Here is a 9313-nt window from a genome sequence, read left to right as displayed (position 1 = left end):
AACTGTCATGAGAAAAAAGAACAGCCGAGAAACAGTCACAGCCCAGAGGAGCCCAAGGAGACATGGTGATTAAATACAAGATGATGTCCTGAATGAGATCCTGAAACAAAAGAGATCATTGGATAAAATGGAGAACATCTGAGTAAAGTATGAACTTTTCTTTAAAACATATCAATTTTAGTTTATTAATAGAAACAAATGTTAGGAGTATAAGGTGCTGATAATGTTGTAGGAAGGGGGACCCCAGAGTCTGAGGGTGGCTCTAGTCTAACACTCAGAAAAGAATTGTCCAAGGAGACACATATGCCGACAAAACAAGAGACTTTATTTGGGAAGGGGCACCTGAGCGGAGAGCAGCAGGGTAGGAGAACCCAGAGAACTTCTCTGCCATGTTGCTGGCAGTTTTATGGTGACGAGATTAGTTTCTAGGTTGTTTCTGGCTAATCATTCTGACTCTGGGTGCATCCTCGGGGCACCTACATAACTCAGTCAAGATGGATTCCAATGAGGAGGACTCTGGGAGGTTGTTAGGACAAACGAGCTAATGTATCCTCTCTCCTTTTGACCTTTCCCAACTTCCTCAAGTTGGTGGTGGCTTGTTAGTTCCCTGTTACTTATCTCCTGTCATAAAGTAACTCATGCAAATGGTTACTGTGGTACCTAGTCAGGGCTGGCAGTTTCAGAGTTTCATCTAACAATAATAAGGAAAACTGTATATAGGGTATGTGGGAACTCTCAGTACAATTTCCCGAATTTTTCTGTTAATCTAACAGATTTCTAAAAAAAATAAATTTTACTAAAACAAAAACTGCTACCTTCCTGAGCTCATATCCCTTCTAGTTACAACTGCTCAAGAAAGGTATGTTCCTCACCATTTCCACAAAGGCCAGCAAGATCTATGCGTGACTCTCTTCCTCTATTTATACAGGAATACTTGTTTTCAAATATACCCTGTTCGCACTGCTGACCCCATGAAAGCAGAATTGAAAGCCCCATTCGGTTTCTGTCAGGCCTGGCTCACAGATGCTTATACAACATTTATTCAGTAGATGTTTACTGAGCCCTGCCTAGATATCTGTCATGTGCCAGATGCTCATAATGTACAGTGAACACAACATCCCTATTCCTTGTCTGAACAGAGGCCACACCACAGTGGGGAACAGATGTTGAACAAGGAAATGCCTTACGCAGCTATCATGGCAGTTACAGAGAAGAGAAAGTACAAGGTGCTGGGAGGGGAGGAGGGCACTTAAGGGGCAGGGAGGCCCCTCTGAGAAAGGGTGACTAAGCCAAGTCCTATAGATTCTGGTGGCCGTGAGCTCCATGTGGGCAATCCCAGTGGGCTGATCCCTGTCTTCACCTTACTGACTTTTGGCACAGTTCATCACTGCTTTTTTCAAGAAACCTTCTTTACGTGGCTTCCTGGACACCAGAGTCTCCTGATTTTCACCCTGCCTCCCTGGCCACTCCTTCTCAGCCTCCCCTCTCTGACTATGACCTTCTGAGGTCCAAAACTTGTTTCCTGGACCACTTCCCTGTCTGCACAAATCCTTCACCTGAACTCCAGACCCATGTGTACAATTGCCAACTTGAAAACCCAATGTGAAGGTCCTGTACATCACAAACTCCAATTGCATGCCTGAGTCCCCAAACTGCTTCTTCCCTGGTGGTCCTTATCTCAGGAAATGGCACTGTCAATCACCATAGTGCTCATGCCAAATTCCTGGTTTTCACTCAGACTCCATGTCTGACCTGTCAGAAAATCCTGCTACCTCTCCATAATATTTCATGGATCCACCTCCTTCTCCATCCTAAAGGAGATCAGTGCTGGGTGTTCAGTGGAAGGACTGATGTTGAAGCTGAAACTCCAATACTTTGGCCACCTGATGTGAAGAGCTGACTCACTGGAAAAGACCCTGATGCTGGGAGGGATTGGGGGCAGGAGGAGAAGGGGATGACAGAGGATGAGATGGTTGGATGGCATCACCAACTTGATGGACATGAGTTTGGGTGGACTCCGGGAGTTGGTGATGGACAGGGAGGTCTGGCGTGCTGCAGTTCATGGGGCTACAAAAAGTCGGACATGACTGAGAGACTGAACTGAACTGAACTCCCTTCTCACAACTTCCTCCACTTCCACTGTAAGCTGGACTCTTGCTGGTGCCTCCCAACTCATGCCCAGACCCTACCCTTGCTGTACCGCATGCACAGCCAAAGTGAACCTTCAAACCAGTGTCACATCCTGTCCTTCTACTGCTCCAAACACTCTGTTGTTACTCATTCTACTTAGAAAGAAATTCAAGCCCTGGTCTTGTCCTTTCAGGCTCCATGCCATTGTTCCCCAGGCCACCTTTCCCACCTCAGTACTTCAGGGTCTGTCAATCATTCTTCTCCAGCATCATAAGCCTTGTGAACTTTCCTCAAGTGCTTTTGGTAGGCTCCCAGCTCAGGGCATTGTCACATGTCATATTCTCTGCCCAGAATGTCCTTCCACCTACTAAAATGGCTCTCATTCACACTCACTCAGTGCTCTGTCAAAATGCCACTTTCCCAAAGAGGTCTTCCCTTGGAGTTTCATCTAAAAATAGAAACCCTCCTGCCTTCCTCTGCTTGTTCTGTCCTCACACACTTGCCACCACCTGACCCTGCATATCTATTTTGTCATTTGTTGATTACCACTATCTGCCTTAGGACGTGAATTTTTGCAAGCCAGGAATTTATTCATCTTACTCTCTTCTGTATCCCTAGCACTGAGAAAAATAGTAGACATGTCATAAATATTCTTCAGAGGTGGAATAGCCTAATGGTTAAAAGTGTGGCTTCTGGACTCAGACCATTTGACTTGAAATGCCAAAAGTTCAAATTTCCAAAAATTAAAAAAAAAAAAAAAGGTGTAGAAAGACAGGCACTTGTACCTTGCTGGTAGTGATGCAAAATGGTAGAACCCATATGGGACACAATTTTGGCCACAACCAAAGAGTCAAATGGAGAAGGCAATGGCCTCTTCCCTGGAAAATCCCATGGACGGAGGAGCCTGGTAGGCTTCAGTCCATGGGGTCGCTAAGAGTCGGACATGACTGAGAGACTTCACTTTCACTTTTCACTTTCATGCATTGGAGAAGGAAATGGCAACCCACTCCAGTGTTCTTGCCTGGAGAATCCCAGGGATGGCATAGCCTGGTGGGCTGCCATCTATGGGGTCTCACAGAGTCAGACACGACTGAAACAACTTAGCAGCAGCAGCAAAGAGTAAAAACTCTGGCTGCATCTGCTCTTCAATCCTATCTCTAAAATGATTTTCCATGGTTGGCATTCATGCAAGATTATTTTGTTGAATTGTTTCTGAAATCATATGATAGAACATGATCTAAAGATTTATCAGTGAAAGTGAAAGTGAAGTCACTCAGTCGTGTCCGACCCTCAGCGACCCCATGGACTGCAGCCTACCAGGCTCCTCCGTCCATGGGATTTTCCAGGCAAGAGTACTGGAGTGGGGTGCCATTGCCTTCTCCATTAAAAAAAAAAAGTTTTATCAGTAGGGACACTTTAACTGTACTATGAAATGTTCCCATGGTTGGATACTGCACACCTGTAAGAATATCAGGAAGATATCAGAAAGCACTACAGATACTGATTGAAAAGATTTGTAGACTATAACATTAAGTGAAAACAGAAAAGTGTTGACATCTCTCTCTATATATGCATATGTAAAATATATGCATTTTATACATATATATACATTTATGCATACATATAAAATATGTAAGCATACATATAAATGTATAAAATATGTTATATGTATACATATAAAAATATATAAAATATGTATATAATATATAATATATTTTACCACCAACCCTTCTTAATCCCTGACAATGCCACCCTATTTACAAAGGTATGGTTAACCTGTGACTTACCCAGAACTTGTCTCCAACCTTAGCTTTGAAGTAACACCATCATTTCAGAGAAATATCAGCAAGATGCCCTCTGTGCCTCTCTACTGCTATTGAGGGCCACTTCCACTAGACTGATGGTCACATAGAACCTACCAGTAGGCTTCTCTACCACCACTTTCACACAGTTAACTTAACAGGCTCATTGGATCTGATAGGCAGAGTGCCTGAAGAACTATGGATGGAGGTTGGTGACATTGTACAGGAAGCAGTGATCAAGACAATCCCCAAGAAAAAGAAATGCAAAAAGGCAAAATGGTTGTCTGAGGAGGCCTTACAAATAGCTGAGAAAAGCAGAGAAACAAAAGGCAAAGGAGAAAAGGAAAGATATACCCTTTTGAATGCAGAGTTCCAAAGAATAGCAAGGAGAGAAAAGAAAGACTTCCTCAGCAATGAACGCAAAGAAATAGAAGGAAACAACAGAATGAGAAAAACTAGAGATCTCTTCAACAAAATTAGAGATACTAAGGGTACATTTCATGCAAAGATGGGCACAATAAAGGACAGAAATGATATGTACCTAACAGAAGCAGAAGATATTACGAAGAGGTGGCAAGGATACACAGAAGAACTATACAAAAAATATCTTCATAACCCAGATAACCATGATGGTGTGAGCATCCACCTAGAGCCAGACATCCTGGAATATGAAGTCAAGTGGGCCTTAGGAACCATCGTTACAAACAAAACTAGTAGAGGTGATGGAATTCCAGTTGCTGCTGCTGCTGCTAAGTCGCTTCAGTCATGTCTGACTCTGTGCGACCCCATAGACGGCAGCCCACAAGGCTCCCCTGTCCCTGGGATTCTCCAGGCAACACCAGTTGAGCTATTTCAAATCGTAAAAGATGTTGCTGTGAAAATGCTGCACTCAATATGCCAGTAAATTTGAAAAACTCAGCAGTGGCCACAGGATTGGAAAAGGTCAGTTTTTATTCCAATCCCAAAGAAAAGCAATGCCAAAGAATGTTCAAATTGCCACACAATTGCACACATCTCACACACTAGCAAAGTAATGCTCAAAATTCTCCAAGCCAGGCTTCAACAGCACATGAACCGTAAACTTCTAGATGTTCAAGCTGGGTTTAGAAAAGGCAGAGGAACCAGAGGCTGCCAATATCCGTTAGGCCATCAAAAAGGCAAGAGAGTTCCAGAAAAACATCTACTTTTGCTATATTGACTACGCCAAAGCTTTTGACTGTATGGATCAGAACAAACAGTACAAAATTCTCAAAGAGATGGGAATACCAGACCACCTGACCTGCCTCCTGAGAAATCTGTGTGCAGGTTAAGAAGCAACAGTTATAACTGGACATGGAACAACAGACTGGTTCCAAATAGGAAAAGGAGTATGTCAAGACTGTATATTATCACCCTGCTTATTTAACTTATATGCAGAGTATATCATGTGAAATTCTGGGCTGGATGAACCACAAGCTGGAATCAAGTTTGCTCGGAGAAATATCAATAGCCTCAGATATGCAGATGACACCACCCTTATGGCAGAAAGCAAAGAAGAACTAAAGAGCCTCTTGATGAAAGTGAAAGAGGAGAGTGAAACAGCTGGCTTAAAACTCAACATTCAAAAAACTAAGATCATGGCATCCAGTCCCATCACTTCATGGCAAACAGATAGGGAAACAATGGAAACAGTAAGAGAGTTTATTTTGGGGGGCTCCAAAATCACTGTAAATGGTGACTGCAGCCATGAAATTAAAAGACGCTTGCTCCTTAGAAGAAAAGCTATGCCCAATCTAGACAGCTTATTAAAAGCAGAGACATTACTTTGCCAACAAAGGTCCGTCTAGTCAAAGCTATGGTTTTTCTCAGTAGTCATAAATGCATGTGAGAGTTCGACTATAAAGAAAGCTGAGGTTTGACTTCAGAAAGACTTCAGGAAAGCTGAAGTCTTCAAAAGCCGAAGAATTGATGCTTTTGAACTGTGGTGTTGGGGAAGACGCTTGAGAGTCCCTTGGACAGCAAGGAAATCCAATCAGTCCATCCTAAAGGAAATCAGTCCTGAATATTCACTGGAAGGACTGATGCTGAAGCTGAAACTCCAACACTTTGGCCTCCTGATGCGAAGAACTGACTCATTGGAAAAGACCCTGATGTTGGGAAAAATTGAAGGCAGAAGGAGAAGGGGATGACAGAGGATGAGATGATTGAAAGCCATCACCAACTCGATGGACATGAGTTTGAGCAAGCTCTGGGAGTTGGTGATGGACAGGGAAGCCTGGCATACTATAGTCCATGGAGTCACAAAGTGTCAGACACAACTGAGTGACTGAACTGAACTGAAAGGTTTATCCACAGCAGTTTGAATCTTTTGCCTGTTAGCGAATTTGCTGGTTAATAGTTAAATGAAGAAAAGAGTTGGTAAATAATAGATATTTTGCATTTGGGAAGGTTGCAGGAAGAGAAGAAACATTGACCAATATGACTGTTTACTCTAGAGAATCCGAATAAGCTTCCACTAACTCCTCTTAGAAGAACATGAAAGCTTTTATCTGTAGTATATAGAGTAATTCTATTTCATGTGCACTTTAGCAAATCAAATGATAGAAACTAGGCTATTGTCACCTCAATACTAGTATTCTTGTATCTTGTCTAAATTTCTGATTTTATAATAGCCCTTAATAGAGTTTAAGCTTAGTTTTGAGATGTTTGGGACCTAATATCAAGAATATCCATTTTTGAAACTGATGTGTCACCGTGTCAATACTGTATCAAACTGGAGAAAACACTGTTCTTCCCCAGTGCCCACATTCATCTGGTTTGTGCAGAATGTAGCTTACTGAGCTACTGAAGAAGAAATGTGAGTATATAGTTTAAGAAGATTAATGTTAATTAGGGAATGCCTCAGAAGCATCCATTATATACAAGATCACACCATATTTCACAGTCCTAGTTAGTAGTTCAATCCAAATTCTCTCATGACAACTGAACTTTATGTAATTTAGGCATGTGTTTGCTTTGCCTGACAGATGGCTCTGTTTGCTTCTTTGATAGCTAGGACAATAATAATTCCATTATTCTGGCCAAAAGAATATTAGCCTTTGGGTTTCAGCCATTTCAGTGTTTCTTCCTACCAGCACAGCATATGAACATATATTGATTAGATTTTTAAGGAAATTGATACATCTGGAACAGTGTGGCTATCTGCAATGCCATCTGCTCAGTCTTAAATCAAATATGACAAAATGGAAGCTGACTCACAGATATAGAGAACAGATTAGTGATTATGAGACGGAAGCAGGTAAGATAAGAACAAAATGGGGAAGAGGATTAAAGGCACAAACTACTAGGCATATTATTTTATAAGCTACAAGAATGAGATGTACAGCACAGCAAATATGGTCAATATCTATAATAACCATGGAGTGTAATCTATAAAACTATCAAATCATCATGCTGTACTTTTTAAACTCATATAATGTTGTAATTCAACAAAACTTCAATGAAGAGGAAAAAATTGGCTTTAACTCTGTTCTAGTTTCTCCTTTATTTTATGCCCTGGTTTCTCTCCTGTAGCATTATGTCACTTTTCTCTTGAAATCTGAGGCAAATAATTTAGGTTTCTCCAGAACAAAGGGGTGTGCACAGAATGCATAGCAGCTTGCTACTTCTGTACAGTCATTCCCTGCTTTTGTACATCATGAGTTTGAACATGCTCATTGACAGTCAGAATTTTGACTTACCCAGGGGCAGATGCTGGCTTCAGTATGCTGTTCTCTCTCTGACAGAAGTCTTCAGTGTTGTCAGAAATAGTCAAATATGCAGGTAAGAACTATGAGATACATGACAGAGGTCTCCCTTTGGAGACCTTATGCATCCAGAATGATGAAAGTTAAATCACTAGAAAGTAATTTTGCATAGGTCAATTTATGTATTTAGAGTTCAAAATTAAAGTTTTAGAATAGGTGTGTCTTAACATGACAATAATCTCTTAATTGTATGGTATGTTTTTAAATGCCTACAGAACAAGGGAGAAAATCTATGCCAAAACTTTGGGAAACGCTTTCCAACCCAGTTAAGGTTCTAAGTCCTCAGGTTAATTGTGAGTCCCAAGATGTAACTCTTCCAAGGTTTCTTCAATGCCTTCTTTCAGTTTTAGGGTGCAGGATGCTCATGGGTGACATACGACATAAAATGCACTTGAAGTTAAGTATTTGCTTTTATGCTCACACACTCACACACACACACACACACACACACACACACACCTTAATTACATGTGGACCAAATGTTCTGCTTGTGTCCTACAACTTTGACTCAATGGTAAGTCTATCAAATCTGTGATAAGTCTATAAAAAATGATTCTCCTTTCCTTTTTAGGTAATTCCATTAAATTAGGAAAATGCGCAACTGTATCATTAAAGATACACCTTGTGAAATTGTTGGGAATATTGTGAGCTCATGGGTTTACTAGAGCATAGCTATGTCTGCATTCTTAACACTCAAGATATCCCTTCCTCAGTTTTATTCCATTTCAAAATATGTAATTAAATATGGTGGCATTAAAATAAAAAAATTTATATATTTACTGAACACTGACTGAGGCCTCATGGTGGTAACAGGTGAGGGACATGTAAGCCTTCCTGTAGGAATGTTATCTTCCAGCAGGGAGAACATGGGGACAGAAAACACTTCAGTGGGGGCCAACACTATTAAACACAAAAGCACTGGTGGTCAAGGGAACAGTCTGGAAAACCTCAAGGAAAAATGATGCCTTGAGCTACACCTCAACCCAGGGCCAGGATTTCACTCAGCTGACTTAGGAGTGGGAGGAAAGGCCACTCCAGGTGGAGGAAACAGCTTGAACTAAGATGCAGAAAGAAGACTACAAAGGAGGCTGTAGCCAAGTCTGCTGCTGTGCGGGGTCCTGGGGAGAGGAGTGATGGTATTTTGTGAGTCAAATCCTTGCACCCATATTTTTCACATGTAACACTGTTGAACCTGACACACATCTTTTGAGTCAATATTACTTAGTGGCTCAAAAAATATTGATGTTTCTAAACATCCAACAAATTTAGACTTGAAACTATTACTATTAATTGTAAGAAAACAAGAGAAGTTACCCTTGGAGAAAGTGGCTGTGGGAAACAAAGTTGGAAAGGATATTGTCTTTTTCTTTAAATATTTACTTGAATTTTTAAATATGTATGAGATCTTTGCCATCAAGGGTCTCTTCCACAGAGAACATAATAAATTGTTCTCTTTGTGTCCCTATTATTTTAAAAAGTAAACCAGAGCCCTGAGAAAACTCTGCCCACTCCCTCCCCACTGATGAGATCTCCATAAAGCAGCGTGTTGGGAGCAGTGCGCTCTGGAGTGGGTGCTCCTAGGTCTTGTTTAATCAA

The sequence above is a fragment of the Bos mutus genome, chromosome 3 (genome assembly GCF_027580195.1).
Source record: "Bos mutus isolate GX-2022 chromosome 3, NWIPB_WYAK_1.1, whole genome shotgun sequence".
NCBI lineage: Eukaryota > Metazoa > Chordata > Mammalia > Artiodactyla > Bovidae > Bos > Bos mutus.
This window is presented reverse-complemented; position numbering follows the sequence as displayed.